This window comes from Chiloscyllium plagiosum, chromosome 13, assembly GCF_004010195.1.
Source record: "Chiloscyllium plagiosum isolate BGI_BamShark_2017 chromosome 13, ASM401019v2, whole genome shotgun sequence".
In the NCBI taxonomy this organism is placed as follows: Eukaryota; Metazoa; Chordata; class Chondrichthyes; order Orectolobiformes; family Hemiscylliidae; genus Chiloscyllium; species Chiloscyllium plagiosum.
In genome coordinates, this window is record NC_057722.1 from 80,598,823 (window position 1) to 80,609,390 (window position 10,568).

Genomic DNA, 10,568 nt, shown 5'->3' on the forward strand with positions numbered 1-10,568 from the left:
CATTCTCCCCGTAGCCCTTAATTCTTTGTGACATCAAGAATTTATCAATTTCTGCCTTGAAGACATTTAGCGTCCCATCCTGCACTGCACTCTGTGGCAATGAATTCCACAGGCCCACCACTCTCTGGCTGAAGAAATGTCTCTGCATTTCTGTTCTGAATTTACCCCCTTTAATTCTAAGGCTGTGTCCACGGGTCCTAGTCTCCTCGCCCAATGGAAACAATTTCTAGCGTCCTCCCTCTCCAAGCCATGTATTATCTTATAAGTTTCTGTTAGATCTCCCCTTAACCTTCTAAACTCCAATGAGTACAATCCCAGGATCCTCAGCCGTTCCTCATATGTTAGACCTACCATTTCAGGGATCATCCGTGTGAATCTCCGCTGGACACGCTTCAATGCCAGTATGTCCTTCCTGAGGAATGGCTGAGGATCCTGGGATTGTATTCATTGGAGTTTAAAAGTTTAAGGGGAGATCTAATAGAAACTTAGAAGATAATACATGGCTTGGAAAGGGTAGACACTAGGAAATTGTTTCCGTTAGGTGAGGAGACTAGGACCCGTGGACACAGCCTTAGAATTAGAGGGGGTAAATTCAGAACAGAAATGCGGAGACATTTCTTCAGCCAGAGAGTGGTGGGCCTGTGGAATTCATTGCCGCAGAGTGCAATGGAGGCTGGGACGCTAAATGTCTTCAAGGCAGAGATTGATAAATTCTTGATGTCACAAGGAATTAAGGGCTACGGGGAGAATGCGGGTAAGTGGAGTTGAAATGCCCATCAGCCATGATTGAATGGCGGAGTGGACTTGATGGGCCGAATGGCCTTACTTCCACTCCTATGTCTTATGGTCTTATTTTACGGACCATATCCAGCCCTTTGGTCGTTCCTGTCCGGCCTGCATGAGGTCAATCTTAAATTAGAACATAAATGAAAAAGTATTTGCGCCATGCACGCAATATAACTGTGTTGCTTTTGTTTTGAAAAGGATGCTTTCTTTATTTACGTATGGACGCACATGCACGTGTATATACGTGCGTGAATAGCTAAACCTGATGCTTGCTGGCTAGCCCTCAAAATGTCAGCTCACGCCAAGACAAGTTATGTCATATCCCACAAAATCGTTTTCTGATGGAGAGTTTATTAAGGAGTGCTTGTTGGACTCTGCAGAACTAATATGCCCGGACGAAAAGGAGGCATTTGAGAATGTGCCCCTCTCCCGATGCACTGTAACGAGAAGGATTGGGGACATTGCGAGAAATCTGGAGCTTCAGCTGCAGCACAGAGTGGTCAACTTTGACTTTTTTTCCTTGGCTTTGGATGAGAGCTGCGACGTACGTGACAAAGCCCAGTTACTCATCTTTGTACGTGGGATAACTATGGACTTTAAAATCACGGAGGAGCTGCAGTCAATGAAAGGAACCACAACTGGTTGTGATTTGTTCACAGAGGTAAATGCATGTTTGGACACATTGGGACTGAAATGGGACAAGCTGGCGGGTGTGACAACGGATGGTTGTCCAAATCTAACGGGAAAAAATGTTGGACTCTTAAAAAGAATGTAGGATAAAGTGACAGAAATTGACCCTGAACAGAAATTGGTATTTTTGCATTGTATTATATATCAGGAAGTGTTGCGTAAGTCAGTATTAAAAATTAACCATGTGGTTGATGTTGTAACTAAAATAGTTAACTTCATCAGGGCAAGAGCTTTGAATCACAGGCAGTTTGTTGCACTTTTGGAGGAAAATGAGACTGAACATCGTGAACATAGGCTACCACACAGCTCTCAGGTGGCTCAGCCTGGGCAAAATGCTGAAAAGTGTATGGGACCTGAGAGAAGAGATTCAAGATTTCTGTGTGAAGAAACGGAATGGCATTCCACAGCTTTCAGATGCAGACTGGATTGCAGACCTTGATTTTGCTGTTGATGTGACTGCACTTATGAATGAACTCAATGTGAAACTGCAGTGGAAGGGCCTTTTTGTGCATGAAATGTACAACATGGTGAAGGCTTTTATGAGAAAGTTGCAGTTTCTCTCAAGCCAAATGGAGGACAACATTCTCACCCACTTACCAACACTGAAGAAAGCCGCACCTTCAGCTGATCACCTCCACAGGTACTCATCTATGTTAGAAGCATTGCAAGGTGAATTTTCAAGGCGATTTCAAGACTTTAAACGGTTGAGAATGAAATGCACATGACTTTTTCCCCATTTAGATGCAATGTGGAGAATGCACCTAGTGATGTTCAGATGAACTCATTGACCTGCAGTCTGACACACTTCTGGCAAAGTACTTTAGGTCAGTCTCACTGCTTGATTTTTACTCTTCCCTCAAAGAGGAGAACTTTCCATACATGAGGAGGCATGCTCAGAAGATTCTAATCCTCTTTGGATCTACCTATATAGAACATAGAACATAGAAGAATACAGCGCAGTACAGGCCCTTTGGCCCTCGATGTTGCGCCGATCCAAGCCCACCTAACCTACACTAGCCCACTATCCTCCATATGCCTATCCAATGCCCGCTTAAATGCCCATAAAGAGGGAGAGTCCACCACTGCGACTGGCAGGGCATTCCAGTTCCAGTGCCTCCACATCCTTCCTATAATATGGCGACCAAAACTGCACACAATACTCCAGATGCGGCCGCACCAGAGTCTTATACAACTGCAACATGACCTTAGTACTCAGGAACTCAATTCCTCTACCAATAAAAGCCAGTACGCCATATGCCTTCTTCACCGCACTATTTACCTGGGTGGCAACTTTCAAAGATCTGTGTACATGGACACCAAGATCCCTCTGCTCATCCACACTACCAAGTATCCGACCATTAGCCCAGTACCCCATCTTTTGTTACTCTTACAGACATTCTCAGTGATGAACATTCTTATGCGAACAGACATTCTCAGTGATGAAGTTCAATAAATCCAAATACAGATCCTCTATCACTGATGATCACCTCTCAGCTGTCCTTTGCATATCCACCTCAGACATTCAAGCAGATTTCAGTGCACTTGTTCAAGCCCAAAACAGACTGGATTTTTCTCACTAAACAAGTAAAATGAACTGAAAAACATCAAAAGCATTTATTGCTTTTTGTATAGAGTTGTTTGTTGTTTGTAATACTGAACAATAATGAAACAACTTTTCATTATTGGTTTGTGAGATTAACATATTAAAATAAAATGAAATACTGAAATTATTGTTTTTACTGTTTATTTCTTGTATTTGACCTACTCCACAATTTCATATCTTTATTGTAACAGAATATCCTTATTCTTTTGACTAAAAGTTTCAGTGCAAGACTATATAATTTAGTACTTTTTACAATGGGAGAAAAATAATACTGAGCAGAATTATGTTCAACTTATTGTTGGTTCGGCCCTCCAACACAACTCAGGTTTCTCATGTGGCCCCTTGGAAGAATTAATTGCCCACTCCTGGTTTAGAGGGATATGGGCCAAATGGGACTAGATTAATTTGGGATATCTAGTCGGTATGGATGAGTTGGACTGAAGGGTCTGTTTCCATGTTGCATGTCTATGACTTTATTACCACTTCTGCACTTTCTCCAACACATTTGCATTTTTGCCACAACTGTATACAATTTAGTATGTTCAGGAGTGAGTTAGCTCAGTTGGTTGATGGCTGGTTTATGATGCAGGGTGATGCCATTGGTTTGCATTCAACTTCCTGCACCAGCTGTGGTTGCCATGAAGATCCCTCCCTATCAACATTGCTGAAGTGTGGTATGTCTCAAGTTAAATCACCGCCAGTTGTGCTTCTCTCTTCCACGCTCGTTCTGTCTCTAATGAGAGAGCAGCTCTATGGTTTTCTGAGTCTGTAGTGATTTTATTTTATATTAGCATACTTCAGCTGAGATCTGATGAGTGTCATGAACAATCCAAATTCAACCTGTCCTTCCCTCTAGTCAGCCTATATTGAGTCAGGAACCCTTCTTGAACACACCTGATGAAAACTGCTACATCCAAACTATTTGAACTCATGAGGTTACAATCACTATCAGGGAAATTAAAGTCACCCATGACAACAACCCTGCTACTCCTGCACCTTTCCAAAATCTGCTGCCTAATCTGCTCCTCAATGTCTCTGTTGCTACTGGAGAGTCTGCAGAAAACTCCAAATAAAGTGTCTGCTCCTTTCCTGTTTCTGACTTCCACCCATACTGACTGTGTAGTCAAAACCGTCTCGCTGACCTCCCTTTCTGCAGCTGTGATTCACTTTGCAAGGTCGAATCTGGATGCAGAATGCAGGGTTAAATGCAGGATTCTTGGCAGCGTGAAGGAACAGAGTAATCTTGGGGTGCACATTCATAGATCCCTCAAACTTGACACCCAAGTTTTTAGGCTTGTTAAGAAGGCATATGATGTGTTGGCTTTCATTCGCAGGGGAATTGAGTTTAAGAGCTGCAAGGTCATGCTGCAGCTCACTCGAGCCCTGGTTAGACCACACTTGGAATATTGTGTTCAGCTCTGGTCGCCTCTTTATAGAAAAGATGTGGAAGCTTTGGAGAGGTTGCAGAGGTGATTTACCAGGATGCTGCCTGGATTGGAGGGCATGTTTTATGAAGAAAGATTGAGCAAGCTGGCTCATTGGAGTGAAGAAAGATGAGAGGTGATTTGGTAGAGGTGTATAAGATGTTGAACAGGATAGATAGAGTGGATAGCTAGAGACTTTTCCCCATGGCGGAAATGTCTACAAGGAGAAGGCATAATTTTGAGGTAATTGGTAGAAGGTTTCGGTAAGATATCAGAGGTAAGTTCTTTATACAGAGAGTGGTGGGTGTATGGAATGCACTGCCAACGGTGGTAGTAGAGTTAGATACGTTAGGGACATTTACGCAACTCTTGGACAGGCACATGGAAGATACCAATATACCCTTCATTGTACTTAGTCTGATCTTAGAGTAGGATAAAAGGCTGGCACAACATCAAAGGCCAAAGGGCCTGCACCATTCTATGTTCTAATCCCCATTGTTAGCCATTAACAGTCTCTGTTAATATCTATTCACCTTCCTTACCCATTTGTTATCCACTCTTCTGCTTATCCAACTGTTTTTCTCTCTCTTTGGGCTCTATCCCCAACTGTCATTTACTTCTTACCCCCATTTTCCCCCACCCTACCTTCTGGATGTAAACTGACATTTCCCTAGCTACCGTCAGTTTTGTGGAAGCGTCACTGAATCTGAAAGATTAATTCTGATTTCTGTCCACAAATGCTACCCGACCTGCTGAGCTTTTCCAGCAATTTATGTTTTTGTGTCATGTACAAGTTGAACATCACTTCCATGCCCTTGTATTCTATGTCTCTATTAATAAAACCGAGAACATTGTATGTTCTTCTGCTCTTTCCAACTGAACTGCCACCTTCAATTATCTGTGTGCATATAACCCAGATACCACTGCTCCTCATCCCATTTCGAATTGTACCATTCATTATTTATCGTCTTTCAACCAAAGTGTATCATCTCTGTGCATTGAATCTCATCTGCCATCATCTGCCCACTCCACCAACTTGTCAATTTCCTTTTGGAGTGCCGCACTATCCACCTCACTGTTTACTGTTCTTCCAAGTTGAGTCTCATCTGCAAACTTAGAAATAGTCTCTTGTGCCTAGGACCTCTACTACAAACCTTCCTGCAGCCCAAAATATATCAGTGAGTTTTGAGAAGATTTGTAGCTCAGGTTGAGGATCTGGATGTAGGTTTGCTCGCTGAGCTGGAAGGTTCATTTCCAACACTGTACATAATTCCAGTTTTCTATTTATATGTTTGGGTTTCTTTAGGCTTGTATTGTCATTTCCATTAGATTAGATTAGATTACTTACAGTGTGGAAACAGGCCCTTCGGCCCAACAAGTCCACACCGACCCGCCGAAGCGTAACCCACCCATACCCCTACATTTACCCCTTTACCTAACACTACGGGCAATTTAGCATGGCCAATTCACCTGATTTGCACATCTTTGGACTGTGGGAGGAAACCAGAGCCCCCGGAGGAAACCCACGCAGACACGGGGAGAACATGCAAACTCCACACAGTCAGTCGCCTGAGTCGGGAATTGAACCCGGGTCTCTGGCGCTGCGAGGCAGCAGTGCTAACCACTGTGCCGCCGTGCCGCCCACATTTCCTGTGGTGATGTCATTTTCTGTTCTTTTTCTCGGGGGTGGTGGATGGGGTCTAACTCGATGTGTTTGTTGATAGAGTTCCAGTTGGAATGCCATACTTCTAGGAATTCTCGTTGTGTCTTTGTTTGGCTTGTCTTAGGATGGATGTGTTGTCCCAGTCGAAGTGTTGCCCTTCCTTATCTGTATGTAAGGATACTAGTGAGAGAGGGTCATGTCGTTTTGTGGCTAGTTTGTGACTTCGCCTGAGGCCTACTGAAGATGTTACCTAGTATGGTGATGAAACATCTGGAAATGAACCTTCCAGCTCAGCGAGCAAACCTACATCCAAAATGTATCAATTGGTCATTACTGTCTACTTTCTGTCGCTTAGCAATTTTCTATCCATGTTGCCACTTCCCTTTTATTCCATAACCTACAAATTTCCTTGCAAGTCTGTTGTGAGGTCCTATATTAAATGCCTTCTAGCAATCCATGTATGTCACAAAGGTTCTGACCTGAAACATCGACTCCCCATCTCCTCTGATGCTTGGCCTGTTGTGCTTTTTCCAGCTCAACTGTTTATTCACTTAAAAGCATTATCCTCATCAACTCTCTGTTACCTCTTCAAAGAATTGAGTTAGTTAAACACAGGTTTCCTTTTAGAAATCCAAACGGACTTTTCCTAATGAGCCCGCGTTTTTCCATGTGACTACTAATTCTATCTGAAATAATTATTTCTAAAAGTTTCCTGCTTGTGAAATTAAACTAACTAGTCTGCAACTGCTGAAATTTTCCTTAAAGCATATTACGAGCTAGGCCATAATGTTGGCAATTTCCAGTCTTCTGGCATCTCTCTGGAGTGCAGGGAAACTAAAATATCATGCAATTTCTCTGCAATTTCTACCCCTACTTTCTTGAAAATGCTTGGATGCATCTCATCTATCCTGATGCCTTGTTAAATTTAAGTGCCAACAATATATCCAGGTCTTCTTCCTTGTTAGTTTTTAACCATTCTAGGGACAATTTCATCCTCTGTCACCATGGCCTCAGCTGCAGCATGCTCTTTTTTTAAGGCAGATGCAAAGCATTCTTTCAAAACCTCAGCCATACCCCGATGCCCTCTCTGTAGTTCCCTTTTTGATCTCTGATCAGCAGCACTTTCCTTTAAACATTTTGTTATTCATTAAAGATTTTCAGATTTGGCTATTTCCCATTATTAGCTGCTCATCTTTTCTCATAATTCCAGTTTGCTTTTCTTATTTTCTTTTTCATCTCAACACACACACCCGCTCCCAAACCTTTAGTATTCCTGTTAATTCTCATTTGTATTTTTTTTCCTTACACTCATCATAAGCAAGCCTTTTCTTTCTAAAGGTAATTACTACCTTCTTTGTCATCCAGGGAACTATGGATTAGTTTGTCCTACCTTTTTCATTAGAGGAAATATACTTTGAATGTACTCAAACCACCTGCTCCTTGAAGATAGTGCATTGCTAGGTTCATTTTCCCTCCATTCTCTTATTCCAATCACTCCTGCTCAGTTTTCTAACTTCACAGAAGTCAGCTCTCGTCAGTTGATTTTTCTTGCTCTGACTTGTTGTATATCATTTTCTCACAGCATCCTGAACCTCGGTACAGTGAGCGCTGCCTCCTAAATGTTCCCCATCTGAGACTTGATCACAAAGGATTGTCAAGACTGGCTTGTTAAGTATGTTCAAGGCTGTCATAAAAAGATTTTTAATCAGTAAGGGAGTCGAGAGTTAGAACAAAAAGGCAGGAAGATGGAGTTGAGAATTATCAAATTGGTCATGATCTCATTGAATGTAAAAGTGGACTCAATGGGCCGAATGGTCTACTTCTGCTCCTACATCGTATGGTCTTAGGGTTGGATGATTGTTTATTGAAAGACAGTATTGAAAATAGAATGTGTCAATATTTCATGCAGATCACCGAAATAATCTCATTGACTTTACATCTCCAATCAATATCAATTTGATTTTATAACACCAGTCCACAACAATACAAAAGACTGTTCAAAACACCAGTACAAACACTGTCACAAATACAGCACTAAGTAAGCACTTTTGTAAAGACCGTGATCAATACTTAATAATAATCTTCCTGAAAGGGGTTGTGGAGCTAAGCAAGAATATATTTATGAAACATGCCATTCTACACCTTAGATTTGGAAGTTAAAACCCACAGCAAATGGTGGGTGTGGACATAGCGAAGTGGGTGCCAATTCTTATCTATCATTTTTGACAGATTAGATTAGATTCCTTACAGTATGGAAACAGGCCCATCGGCCCAACAAGTCCACACTGATCCTCCAAAGAGTAACCCACCCAGACTCATTCCTCCACCCTATATTTACCCTTGACTAATGCACCCAACACTATGGGCAATTTAACATGGCTAATTCACCTGACCACATTTTTGGATTGTGGGAGGAAACTGGAGCACCTGGAGGAAACCCACACAGACACAGAGAATGTGCAAACTCCACACAGTCGCCTGAAGTGGGAATTGAACCCAGGTCCCTGGTGCTGTGAGGCAGTATTGCTAACCACTGAGCCACCGTGCCACCCATAGCCACTGTCACCCGTGTAAATATTAATGTTGGTCAGAAGATTGGATAGATTTTAGGAACTAGCAAAGAATTGCTTAAAAAAAAGAGCAAGTAGAGTAGTGAGTAATATAAAAATTAGTAAAAGTTTCTGTCTTTCAATTGGAAAATTGTAACTGAAGTTAGTGTTGTTCCTCAGAGAAGAGAATCTGGAGAATTGATAATGGACACCAGGAAATGGCAGAGGTGTTGAACTGCAATTTGTGCCGGTCTTCACTGTGGGAGACTTTCCACCCTAACAACAATTAAGATTCTTTGGAGTTGGAGGTCTTCCCATAGTTATAGCTGACTGGGAGCAACTGAGGAAAAATGATAGGCAATAGTTCTATTTGATGTGATTAGGACTGACGCTCAATGACCCTTTGTTTATCAGCTCTGTTTTATTTGTAAATGTTTGACCATTAGGTTTTTTTTTATTCACTCATGTGATCTGGGCATCTTTGGCTAGGCCAGCATTTGTTGCCCATCCCTAATGGTTCAGAAGGCAGTTAAGAGTCAAACATGTTGCTGTGAGTCTGGACACACATGTAGCCCATACCAAATAAGGATGACAGATTTCTTTCCCTTAGGGACATTAGTGAATCCAGATGGGGTTCTCTGACAATCAACAGTGGTTTCATGATTTTTAAAAAAATGTATTCATTTGTGGAATTTGACTGGCTAGCAGGCTTCCAAGATAGGTTGATGAGTGGTTTGGAGAGGAATTTGCAGCTGGTGGTGTTCACATGTTTCAGCTGTCCTTGTCTTTTGGTCATGGGTCTGAAAGGTGCTTTTGGAAGATCTTTGGTGCATTTCTGCAGTGCATCTTGTAGATAGTACACACTGCTACTACTGAGTGTTGGTAGTGGAGGGAGTGGATGCTTGTGGATATAGTCAAAAGTGTGGTGCTGGAAAAGCACAGCGAGTCAGGCAGTATCCGAGGAGCAAGAGAATTGATGCTTTGGGCATAAGCCCTTCATCAGCCCTTCATTCCTGATGAACGGCTTATGCCCAAACGTCAATTCTCTTGGTTCTCAGATGCTGCCTGACCTGCTGTACTTTTCCAGTGACACACTTTTCAACTCTGATCTCCACTATCTGCAGTCCTCACTTTGTCTTAGTTGCTTGTAGATGTAGTGCCATTCAAGCAGGCTGCTTTGTTCTGGATGGTGCCAAACATCTTGAGTTTTTTTGGAGTTTTCAGTCATTCAGGCAAATAGGGAATATTCCATCAGACTCCTGACTTGTGCCTTGTAGTGGTGGACAGGCTTTGGGGAGTCAGGAGGTGAGTTACTCACCACAGTATTAATAGCCCCTGACCTGCTCTTGTAGTCACTGTGTTTATGTGATGAGTCCAGATGCGTTTCTGGTCAATGATAACTCCCAGGGTGTTGATAATGCGGAATTCATTGATGGGAATGCCATTGAGTGTCATGAGCCGATGGTTAGATTGTTTCTTATTGGTGATGGTCATAGCCTGGCATTTGTGTTGGGTGAATGTTACCTCCCACTTATCAGCTCTAGCCTGGATATTGTCCAGATCTTGTTGCATTGGAAAATGTTCTGCTGCAGCATCTGAGGAGTCATTAATGGTGCTAAACATTGTGCAATAATCGGTGAACATCCCCATTTCTGACCTTATGATGGAGGGAAGGTCAGTGTTCGACCCTTAATTCCAGATTATTTTTTAAAAATTTCACCTGTTCCAAGAAATCAGTGTATGTACAAAAGAACATATAATTATTACTGATACACACTCCCCAATAATATCGCAGTAATTTCAATACGTATGTCAATCACTTCATTGATATCTCATTATTGAAAGGATAACAA